We start from the raw sequence: 12,928 nt of genomic DNA on the forward strand, positions 1-12,928 counted from the left end.
CATTTAAATAATTCAGCATTTTAAATGTGCATATTTAATTAGTATTTTGTGATTTTATTTTTATTTCCGAAAACTATACCGTTGGTACCTTATCTCCCATGTCTCAAAAACAAATTCATCTAAATTCTATAAACCAAAAATATTTCGATATTACATGGATAAATCTCATTACTGTACGAAGGAAAAAAATAAAATATTAAAATTTGTATTTATGACAGACTTTTAACAAAAAAAAACCTAATTTTTTGTAAAATTTTCGTAGTAATTATTTTGCAATAAAAATAAAATAAAATCCTTCGTTCATTAACTAGATAATGTTATTTCAAAGAAGTGGTCAAATTTCAATAAAAACGGTTCATAACTTTTCGAGAAATCGTGTAGACCGACTTAAGTAAATTAGTTTTGGGACAATAAACGAGTTTAAAATAAATTCTTATTAAAAATAGCAAGTCTTGGTAATTTTTCTTAAATATTTCTAGTACCTATTTTTATTTTAAACTAACATCCTAAATGTAGGCAATATTTTTGGAAATTAAAGCTTTGCATACATTTTGGCAAATTATTCACACAATTTTCGCTGAAAAGCCTTTTTCTAATAAATTAGAAGCGGCATTTAGGAATAGTATTTATTTTGGTATATTTAGTTACACCGGTCATATATTTTTTATCCTTTTCAGTTTACTTTCAAATTGCTTTCAATAAGTCAGAACATCCTTGTCTCTAAACAGCGAAATATGTACTAAAAATTAATACAAGTTCTTGGTATTTTTTCTTAAAAATACCTGGTTTTTATTTTTATATTAAACTAACACCCTAAATGTAGGCAATATTTTTTTTTATTTATAGGTTTGTCTACATTTTGACTCACTCATAATTTATTTTTTATCGAAGTTAAAGTTAAGTTAAATGATTATAATAATTAATTAAAAAAATATAGTCATAACTGGAGTATATCTTAATAAAAAAAACTGTTAAATTATATTTTACCATTTTTAATTTTTTAAATATTTTTGAATTTTCCAAAAAAAAAAAATCTGTTTTAAAATGCTTAAATAAAATCGTTAAATTTTTTTATTATCTTATTTACTACATTTTTTGTTCTATTTTAATAAAACATTTTAATTTTTTATTTCTATTGAAGAATTCTAAAGGACCACGAAACCAACTCAGTGCGCATAAAGCTCTCAGCATTTTTGAATTAATAAAATTGAGTATTTGCGCAGCATAATATATTCACTACAAAAATGCTACAAATATTTACTTGAGTAAACAAAACACCCCCCTACACACATAGTTTCCGGACACTTCATATGCGCCACCCACCCAACGCAGACGCCAGCTATTTTCGGCGCACTCAAAACTTTAATGAAACAATTTCCGTGCATAAAAATAAATGCATGGGTGTATATACATATTTGTATGTATAATATAAGTCTTATATACTTTCTTGTATATTTCTATATCTATGTGATTGTTAGCGCACCAGTCTACTTAACGTAAATGTGTGATATATGTTCGCTTATCCAAGTACCGAAAGAAAAAAGAAAATAAATAAATTTCACCTTAGCAATGTGTGACGCCACATGTTGAACGGCTGTGTGTGTGCATATGGGGCGAAGAGTAGAAAAAAATTCCCGAGACTTAGAACAAAGGTGTCAAGTCTCAGTAACATATGCATGAATACAAGTACTTGTGTTTGTGCGTGCCTTACTGTTGGTGTGGAAAAAGTCCACAATTCGTTCGAAGACACTCTGATTTGATGAGTATTTGTTCGAGACGCGCGGAATTCTGTTTAAAATGTGACTCTTGTATATTATTGACACGCGGCTGCACAACTTTGTACAGAGACACACATACATATATATACATACAAACATAAATACACACATACATTAGCACTAACTAAATTCTCATATGGATTTGTGTATACAAAAATAAGTCATACCTGCTTACCTGTGACTAGAAGTAAATATGTGCTTGCCTTCTTCAAAATATGTTTGTGTGTGTGATTTCATTTTAAAAGGCACTCTAATGCCCTTCTACATACATGTCTTCTCATAGCCATGGTAATCATTTGTTGCTTATTCAAGTAAATGTAGGCTGCTGCTGCCATTTGTGCACAACACGTTTCCATAGGATTTCCCCAGTCAGCTACACCATTCAACCGGCAACCATTGTTGTCGCTCATGTCGCCATGTTAATTACAGATGTTGCGCTTAATTACCAGATAATTGCTACTAAACATTTGCAGCACATTTTCAACTTAAAGAGCTCTTCATCCACCATACATACATACATACTTCTTGTCCATTGTTGTTGCTTTAATTGGCGGCAATGACAAAGGGAAAGGATTTTTGAAGTGCATACATATTTATGTATTTACATATATAGGTTTGTAGGTGTAAATTCGGTCTCGAAATTGCCCACAATGTGCCACGTCTGCGCTGTTTAATGGCGTTGTTAGCAAGTTGTTGCAAGAATATGTTAATTATTGTTAAGAAATACACGCCCACAAATTAAGCAATGGACAAATTGCATACAGTAATTATAGATTCTTATCCGCTATATGTTTAATGTTTTTTGGTTAAATAATATTTTTTAAATATTTTTTCTTTAATTAAATGAAAATTAAGTTATATTAAGAAGTCGTAGACTTTCTTCTTTTTTAAGTTTTTTAGTTAGTAATAACAAAAGCTAATCTAACTATCTATATAAATATTAGATTGGCAAATATCCCTTCCGTTTTTTCCGAAGTGTGTGGTCTGGCGTTGTCCTGGTGGAACACTACACCCTTCTGGACGCTTCCGGTCGATCGCCTGCTTCAAGCGGTCCTGTTGTTCGCAGTAGATGTTAGAATTAAGCGTTTGGCCATATGTGAGTAACCCATAGTGGATGATTCCCTTCCAATCCCACCAAACACACAGCAAAACCTTTCTGGCCGTCAATACCAGCTTGGTCAATGTTTGGGACCACGACCATTTTCACATGATATTGTCGTATGTGATCCATTTTTCTTCGCCAATCACCATCCGCTTCAAAAATGGATCGAGTTCGTTCCGTTTCAGCAGCATATCGCAGGCGTTGATGCGGTCCAGAAGGGTTTTTGCGTGAAATCATGCGGCACCCAAACATCAAGCTTTTTTGTGTATCCACCCTTCTGCAGATGGTTTGGTGACTAACTCCCATCTGCTGGGCGATGTCACGAGATGCCACACGCCAGTCTAACTCGATGTTTTCCCTGATTTGATCTGTATTTGTCGACGCAGGTCTTCCGCCAGCTGTCTTATCCATGGTGTCGTTTTCACCCGCTCTGAATCGTCGAAACCATTCCTCCGCAGTTCGCAACGCAATATCCAAATTAATCATGCATAGAGTCGTTTTGTAGGTTATGTCAAGACCTTTCAAAGATGTATGAAAAGATGATTTATACATAGGTGCGAAATTCAAAAGACAAAAAGGCGGAAGGGAGATATTTGCCAACCTAATACATGCATCTGTGTCTAAGAATATATTAAACCCATGTTTTCGGTTTAGTCAATTCGAAAAACCAGTTGGTGACAAATTCTCTCACTTCTTTATATACTTTTGTTGCATAAATTTGTATGCGAATATTCACAAATACATTTCTATATATTTGTTTAACTGGAAATATGCGGTTGGCGTTAGCAAAGTGTTTATGAAGATTCTAATGATTTCATGCAAGCTTTTAGCGCTCCGATTTGTCAACACTCGCCACCTATTATTTGTTTACATTTTTGGCTTTGCGACTGTTAGATGTGCAAAGTAAGTTAAAAACTAATATTTCACAAGATTATTTAAAAATAACGTTGGAATTCGTTCAAAAAAGCTTTAAAGAAAAGCAAATCGTTAAAATTTTCGTGGAAATTGTTGTTATGCGGTCGCGTTCCCGACATTGGGGTTAATTAACATTGAAATTTTACTGAAGTTATAATATAAATTTATAAGAAAGTCATTAATAATTATTAGAATTAGTAATAAAATATACAAAATTTTTGCATTTTTAATATTAACTAAAAATAAAAAAAATCATGGTGTGTTCAAAAAATAACGGGAATTTTTTTTTTATTATCTTGATGTAATCATTTATATAAATACGATTTGAAGTGTATACTATCGCATGAGGACTCTTATGAAGGCGTCGAATGAAAAAATATGAAAAACGAAAATTCTCTTTTGTAAAATTCATAAAATAAATAGTTTAGGTCTAGAACGCCTAGAATAATTCCTTTTGATAGAATATTATAGATATAAGTTTCTTCCAATGGGCATTTGTTTAATATCGCAAATAAAAAGCTTTAAAACAGAAAAACTTCCTCCAAAGTGCACCCAGACTATAGAAAAAAATATTCAGTTGCATGTTCCCTTATATTTTTGTAAAAACTCTGGACCTAGACAATTTTATCTATTCTAAAACATTGTTTGGGAGACGATAGGCCTTCTAAGATTGCATTTCATATAATTTATAATGGATCTATGATCTATGTCTGTTGGTCTATGTTGTTTATCACATAATTTTGTATGAATTTCCAACAATTTAAATGCAATAAATTCGTTACAGTAACTGTTTCCGTAATATTTATATGTACCACCCACCACCCGCGTGTATAACCACCTGCACATAAGCTTTTGTATTTCATCATATTTCCCACAAGTTTTACCTTTAAATTCAAACCTTTTCATTTAGAACTTTTTTAACGAGGTAAAAATTTTCAGAAACAACAACAAAATAACAACTACATAATTCACAGATTTCCACTTGTGGCACAACAACAACAACAAGGCAACGCTTTGCAGCCAACTTCATTGACGGCAAAAAAGCTTTTGCGAAAATGTTTACCACATTTCATGCCAACACTTTTCAATGGATTTGAAAAAGGGATTTCTCGGCATTATGCACATTTCCGTGTAGCCGTGTAAAAATCAGAAATAGTAAAAAAGAAATAGTTTAGCGCTATGTTTAACACTATCGTAACGATTACGACACCATCTCCCCGCCGTTTCGCCGGCATACATGTACATATCTAATGGCGGTGCCTGACTCCACAGCTGTGGCATGCTGCTGCCAAAAGTTCCGTGTGCCACATACTCAACTATATAAAAATATATATGTATGTGTGTATATTGCAAGCTTGTTGTTTGCTGCATGTCAGCTGGAAAACGCGCAGGCATATGGTCGAGCTGCTAACGGGCGGACCAGGCGTCCAGCGTGCAAGCGTAGTACTCGTACTTTGTAACGGGTGATTTTTTTGAGGTTAGGATTTTCATGCATTAGTATTTGACAGATCACGTGGGATTTCAGACATGGTGTCAAAGAGAAAGATGCTCAGTATGCTTTGACATTTCATCATGAATAGACTTACTAACGAGCAACGCTTGCAAATCATTGAATTTTATTACCAAAATCAGTGTTCGGTTCGAAATGTGTTTCGCGCTTTACGTCCGATTTATGGTCTACATAATCGACCAAGTGAGCAAACAATTAATGCGATTGTGACCAAGTTTCGCACTCAGTTTACTTTATTGGACATTAAACCAACCACACGAATGCGTACAGTGCGTACAGAAGAGAATATTGCGTCTGTTTCTGAGAGTGTGGCTGAAGACCGTGAAATGTCGATTCGTCGCCGTTCGCAGCAATTGGGTTTGTGTTATTCGACCACATGGAAGATTTTACGCAAAGATCTTGGTGTAAAACCGTATAAAATACAGCTCGTGCAAGAACTGAAGCCGAACGATCTGCCACAACGTCGAATTTTCAGTGAATGGGCCCTAGAAAAGTTGGCAGAAAATCCGCTTTTTTATCGACAAATTTTGTTCAGCGATGAGGCTCATTTCTGGTTGAATGGCTACGTAAATAAGCAAAATTGCCGCATTTGGGGTGAAGAGCAACCAGAAGCCGTTCAAGAACTGCCCATGCATCCCGAAAAATGCACTGTTTGGTGTGGTTTGTACGCTGGTGGAATCATTGGACCGTATTTTTTCAAAGATGCTGTTGGACGCAACGTTACGGTGAATGGCGATCGCTATCGTTCGATGCTAACAAACTTTTTGTTGCCAAAAATGGAAGAACTGAACTTGGTTGACATGTGGTTTCAACAAGATGGCGCTACATGCCACACAGCTCGCGATTCTATGGCCATTTTGAGGGAAAACTTCGGAGAACAATTCATCTCAAGAAATGGACCCGTAAGTTGGCCACCAAGATCATGCGATTTAACGCCTTTAGACTATTTTTTGTGGGGCTACGTCAAGTCTAAAGTCTACAGAAATAAGCCAGCAACTATTCCAGCTTTGGAAGACAACATTTCCGAAGAAATTCGGGCTATTCCGGCCGAAATGCTCGAAAAAGTTGCCCAAAATTGGACTTTCCGAATGGACCACCTAAGACGCAGCCGCGGTCAACATTTAAATGAAATTATCTTCAAAAAGTAAATGTCATGAACCAATCTAACGTTTCAAATAAAGAACCGATGAGATTTTGCAAATTTTATGCGTTTTTTTTTTTTAAAAGTTATCAAGCTCTTAAAAAATCACCCTTTACAAAATTTTGTAAAGTTGCCATTGTGTAAGCGCCTAGTACTACTTATATACTCGTACATGTGTAAAACGAGCGATTTGGTGCCGCACGAAGTACTACCTTGTATGCACACATATGTAAATGAAAATGTTTCCCATGTGGCATGTGGCATGCAAAACTACGTCCAGTCTTCATATCACACCATTCAGACAATTCCGCACGACTGCATTTACCAGCAGCGCTTATTGTTCATGGGTAAACATTTGTTTTGCAAAAAAATTTAAAGCTTTTTCTAAACCCAACAGTTATATAATATTTTAATATAAATATATTACAAAATTAAATATAATAACTGGTAATGTTTGACTTTTGAATTAAAAAACGGAAAAAATCAAATTCATTAAAGTCTCATTCTGACATTTTAAGCATTTAGTAAGCTTAAGGTCCTTTAAATAGCTAAGCTTTCGAGGAAGCTTTCTTAATTTATTGTTTTATGACTATTTGACCTTTTGATGCTCTTTTCACCTAGGTTAGGTTAGGTTAGGTTGTAAGGCTGTTTCCCAAAGGGAAAACACACGTAGACTTTAAAATATAGTCCTTTGTGAAGCCTGGATCTCCCCTAGCTTAACAAATTAGGAGTCGACAAAGCGCCCTGAACCTACTACAAATCTGCAGAGATTCTTAACTTCAATATTCGCTATTTTGCGAGCCTGTTCTAAAAAATGAGATCCAAGAAATCTCTTTCTTGATCTCGCAAAAGCGGGACATTCCAGAAGAAAGTGATGAGACGATTCCATCTCATCCTCCTCCATGCAACTTCTACAGCTAGCATCCGGTAAGATTTTTAACCTTACAGCGTGGATCCCAATGGGGCAATGGCCAGTAAGAACCTCCACGACTAAGCAGAGGTAAGGTTTGCTTAGGGCGAAAAGTTCAGTAGACCTACGGCGGTTAAGCTTAGGCCAGAAGGATCTTGCGACTAAGCATGTGTTGGTAACTGACCAGCGCCTACCCAGCTCAGCCGAAGCCCATCTGTCCAATAGCAGACCGCAGTAGGACAATGGTGCTCCTACATGCTTCTAATAGTGAGTCCGTCGTCCCTGACCTTGCAAGCTCATCAGCCTTACAATTCCGCGCGATTGCCAGGAACCCAGACTAGTCTAATTGAAAAGTATAACGATGCCACCGACAGTGAGGATAGGCATTCCTTAACCAACCCTGAGCGCATGTTCAATGAACTTAGAGCTAGTATCGCCGCTTAAGCTAAAAATATTATGTAGAACAAGAATTACAGCGTTCTGAACCTCCCGCCTCGAAAAAAATGAGCTCACACTTCCTCCAAGATACCGGCTGATTGGCTTATCTGAAACGAAAAAAAAAAATAGTTTTAATCTGTAAGCTTAAATGGAATTTTTAAATAATAATAGAGCGTTCCACGCATTTACATGTACCTTACGAATTTCAAGTCATTCGGTCAATCCGTTTCTTAGATACGATGGAGGAAAGTGTTTTAAAAGAATTGCGTTCAAAGTTTCCAGCTGCCATGTCTACGCTCCATCTTCTAACTGCTGTATGTTTAAAACGGCTTCGAATAACTGAAAATCACTTTACTACCGTATTATAGACATGTTAAATAAGGAATTTATAATTAAAAAAGCCCATCACATGGGTTGACCCCCCTAATGTTGACGTCTCTAAAATTATACCAATTCAATATTACGCATTTATGCTAGCGCTTCTTTCAATAGTCGAAACACTTCTCAAACTCGATTTTTGGGATAGCCTTTGGGATGGTTCTTTCAGCGATTTCTCGTATTAAGGTTATCTATATTTTTTTGAAATAGAAAAAGGCCACAGGGAATTGTGTCTGTCGAATATGGAGGCTGGTGCATCGCTACAGTATTATTTTTGGCCAATAATTCACGAACAAGTAACGAAGTGTAAGTTTTTAACAACCGAATATCGCTAAGTTATTTTTGGAACACTCCTTGTATGTAGCCATCATAATCTTTCACAAAATCGTATCTTTGAGCAATGTGAGTGTTAGTCTTGATAGTATTTTATCTATGCATTGTTAACATGTCCTTTGAGCCATTCTTATGGGTAGAACTGGATATCTGAAATCTGTTATGCTAAACTTGGTAGCATTGAAGCGAGCAGAGAAAAACATGGTGTATCGAACACAGCTAATAAATAATTCCCTAGAGAGCGATTGTGTCATTATGATTTGAGTCTGAACTGTCCACATGGAAGTATTTTTCAAAATTAATTGGTTTCACTATTCAATCTCTTTAAAAAAATTCCATGAGCTACTTAAATCAAGGAGTCAGATTCTGAAAAAATTCGGTGTTCATGGTGATGATGATAAAGAATCATATTTCTTGGTAAATCAGCCATTAGACATACACTTCGAGAGACACAGTATCACAGAGACTTATCAAGATTTATTGTGTGTCACATCAATTAACACCGACTTGCTAACATATTCTCATCGTTATAGTATTCAAATTTAGGTTACTTGCATATCATAGTGCTTATTAAAATGAATGTCTAAATATGCAAATAACCCGTTTGTGGCATTATATATTAAACAAGCACCAATCAAAAAGTGCGACTAATCTAATGTAAGATTAATTGTGTGTAATTGCCGACGACTAAATACGCTGGAATGCAAATGACTACTGTAATTTGACTCAGATTTTGTTGTTGTTGTTGACTTGTATGCAACTTTAGTGCAATTTAATTGCTTTCGACAATTATTGCATTAGCATTTCTCACCAGCTGTCACTTTGGCCACTCACAAAGTATTTAGGTGCATTAGTTAATGGCATACATACATATGTGTGTATATGGCTCAAGTAGTCGGTAACCACTTCTTTCTGCAAATACCGCTGTAAGTAATGCAATTCGAAAGTAATGCTCCAATATCCGTTTATGCATGTGTTTAGTTTTTTTCTTCTGTAGAGTGTTAAAGACACAATCTCCGCAGATTGAATAAATATTGTAAATTCCAGAAAGAGTGTTGAATATCCGTTACTCACGTTCTTGTACTCGTTTACCTTGAAAGTCGCATGTAATTATCGATTCGTAATTATTTGTAATGCATTCTTGGTTTATGCCATAATAATGGACTGAGACGTATTGCAGGTGGTACGCTTAAGAAATGAAGCAAACACATACATACATATATACTAATTTTATACATTGTTGGAAAAAAATAATTATTTAATAATGGTTAGGAGCGGGCATATAGTAACTTTGTGTAATATTACAGTAGTCTACTTTATATATAATCTAAGCGATTTTAAATTGAAAATAAACACTTTTTAATACAAATACCCACACATACTTAGCACCGGCGCACCAACAGCCAACTAATTTTGCTTAATTACCACGTTTATATACAAAGATAGTGCGCAATTATGTATGTATGTCTGTCCATCTGTATAACCATCAGCTTGTGCGTCCCAGCCAAAGTTATGTTTTGCCAACTTACAAACAATTTCCTGTTGGCAAGCGCCGTCAGCTGTTTATATGCCATAATTTACTATAATTATTAAGTGTTGTAACTTATTATATTTTATAAACTTGATTGTCTTACCTGTTGTAACGCAAACAAGCTGTAATATTAGCGTTTTTCTTATACGAGTATACATATTTATGCAGAGTTAATGTTTTCCTTGTGCCATATACATAATACTAACTTCCTCTTTTTCTCTCTAATTTTCATTTGCAGTTCGCAACGTCGCGCCACGTCACTAACAGCGCCGTTTGGTGTCTTTAAGAAGGTAATTATTAATTATAATTCATGTAATACGAGCAGAAGGAAAGGGAAATATTTAAGATGCGGAAAATCATTTTGCAAACAATCAATAATATAAAATTATCTTAACTTAGATATTTATGTATATATTTTGAGTTTGATTCTACTTCTTTGATCTTGTTCAATCGATTCTATTGCCTTTAGATTTAAAGTCTGCATCAAGATGATACAGCAACTCACCGCTCTGAAACGGCCTAAAACTTCTGTGTTCTTTTTCCTTCGTGCCTTAAAATGGTTCCCTAAAAATAAACTAAGAAATTTGCATTTGTTTAACCGAAAAACAAAGATGGTTTTCGACACTGTGGAAACCTTTTTCTTCCTTAGCACTAAAACCTGGAGCCGTTCTGCGCCGAAAACACAAAACCTCGCTAATCGCCTATGTCCTTTGCGAAGTCACCCCAATTGTATTACATCCCAATTGCAGACGGGTTCCTATGCATTTGCTTTCTCCTCCTTCCTTCCTTTGCTTTCGTTGGCCACCGAAGAGATCATAGGACCTTTTCACCGTCTTCCATATGTAGAACATTCGTTGGATTTTTATACGCCTACCTGTATCCATGTCGACGTAGATCTCATATAGTTCATGTTTTCATATTCTTCGGTACTCCTCGCTCACGAGTGCGGATCCAAAAAATACGGAGATAGGACGAGAATTATGCGATACTTATAGAGCGTAATTTCTGTTCATCGAGTGAGGGATCTGCTTCTCATTTGCCTATTGATCCCAAAGTAGCACCTGTTGAAAAGACATATTCTGCGCTTAATCTCCAGGTTTAAATTGTTTGTGCCAATTATGCTGGATCCGAGTTAAGCAAATTACTTAACTTTTTCAAAAGTATAGCTGCTAACAGTGACGCGAGGAATCTTTGCATGTGGCCTCCAGGTAAATGGCCAAAATGTTATAAAAATCAAAAGACTTCCGAGAATAAAGTCTTCCCTAGGTCCATATAAGGATAGTGTGCATAGTGACCTCTGTAAATAGTAAGTCCCACAAAGAGAACTTTTACTTTAGTATCTCTTTTTTTAGAGATCACAATAGATAGCTAGAACGTTGGAAACGTTAAAAACCGTTGTAAGAGAAGTAAATATGTTAAAGTTACATAAGAGGTCGGACAGTTAGACGTAGAAAATTAATTTTGGTGCCTCTTCTTTTAAGACCTCTCAAAGTGGGTATTGTAAGCTCTTCTAATTTTGTACAATACCGCCGATTTTTTAGTCCTCGGTCGGACAGAAATTCAGGTCCATTCCGCTAAAGTATACTCCATAGTTATGAGAACGGAACTTTGCATCTATTTATGAACAATTTGTTGGTGCGATTATTGTCTTGAGTTATGGAAACATACATAGATCCAGTGGTTTTTCATACTTTATCTATAATAGATTAGCGAGGTCATCCGATAATATTTAATCTCCAACTGAGTTCGCGGTCCCAAGACAACCAAATATGTATGCAAACGTAATATAAGCTGGACTGTAAGCACCAGCGTAGCATAATCTAGAAAAAAATTCTCCAATCATGGATAACGGCACAAACTATACATATTTCTGTTAACTGAACTTTATTTTCATTCACAACTCGAGTCAAGTGTCATTGCCGTCACAACAACAGCAGCATGGTATGCAGCGCGCCGAGGTTCATATCGGTTTCCATAAAATAGATTGGCTCTGGTTGCATAAGCGTTTTACGCACGCGCACGCATAACGGCAGCTATAAATAAATAAAGTGTGGTCGTCGTACATGGTACAGTATAAAGAATGTGCATAATGCACACTTTACAGCTAGCTGAGCCATATATCCATAAATTTTACCCAAGTGCAAAGCCGCCGAACAAATCGCCATAAATAAGCGTGAGTGCATAGAATTTTCAAAAAGCATTGGATGTTGGCGTGTCGAAGTTTATGGAAACTGTGCAATGTAGACAGACGAGAGAATGCATTTCACGCCAACACTTGCAACTCACAAGCGGTAAATAATATCGCAGCGCGCGTTGCAACGGTAATAAACTGAAATCAATCAAAATGCAGATGCGTTGGCAGCAGCAGCGCTGGCAACAACAACACCAACAACAGCAACAAATCTCCAATTGTATAATGCAAAACGCCAAGTGCGGTTGTGTCTCTAAGCGATTTTGGCATACCCCTCTCCTTGTATGTAGTGAATGCATGCACTTATATGCACCGTTATGTGGGATTTTGGTATTTGTGTGCCGGCTGGCGCATTAAATTCCACAAATTCCACACAATTCGGTTGTGCACTTAGTGGGAGATAGATTTGTATTTCGAAGGCTCATTCATAAATGATGGAATAGAGAGATACATATTTCGGAGCTTAGGACTTTAAATGGATACACTGTGCTCAAAGCTTTAGTTTGGACTAATTTGGGGTTTAGAAAGACTAAAGATGTAAAGTGAGTATTTCGAACTGCCTTAAGAACTCCCTACTCCATTCCTTCGAGTTAGCAGAAAGATGTCTTGTTTGTTCTAGTTTTAGTTCTTCAAAGAAAGTCTTTCTAAAAGATCAAAACTATTGTGTGGAATTTCTATACTAGTATTGCTAATCGAGAGCT

At 35.8% G+C, this 12,928-nt stretch overlaps 1 protein-coding gene across 1 annotated transcript in view; it reads left to right on the plus strand.

Moving 5' to 3' along the window:
• Nucleotides 1-12,928, plus strand: part of LOC105216106 (serine-rich adhesin for platelets) — a 111,736-nt gene that overhangs the window by 16,870 nt on the left and 81,938 nt on the right. Inside the window, exon 2 of the mRNA XM_011190414.3 lies at nt 10,275-10,326. The gene's annotated coding sequence lies outside the window, so the exon portion shown is untranslated. The remainder of the gene's footprint in view (nt 1-10,274; nt 10,327-12,928) is intronic.

This window comes from Zeugodacus cucurbitae, chromosome 2 (assembly GCF_028554725.1).
Source record: "Zeugodacus cucurbitae isolate PBARC_wt_2022May chromosome 2, idZeuCucr1.2, whole genome shotgun sequence".
Taxonomy (NCBI): Eukaryota; Metazoa; Arthropoda; class Insecta; order Diptera; family Tephritidae; genus Zeugodacus; species Zeugodacus cucurbitae.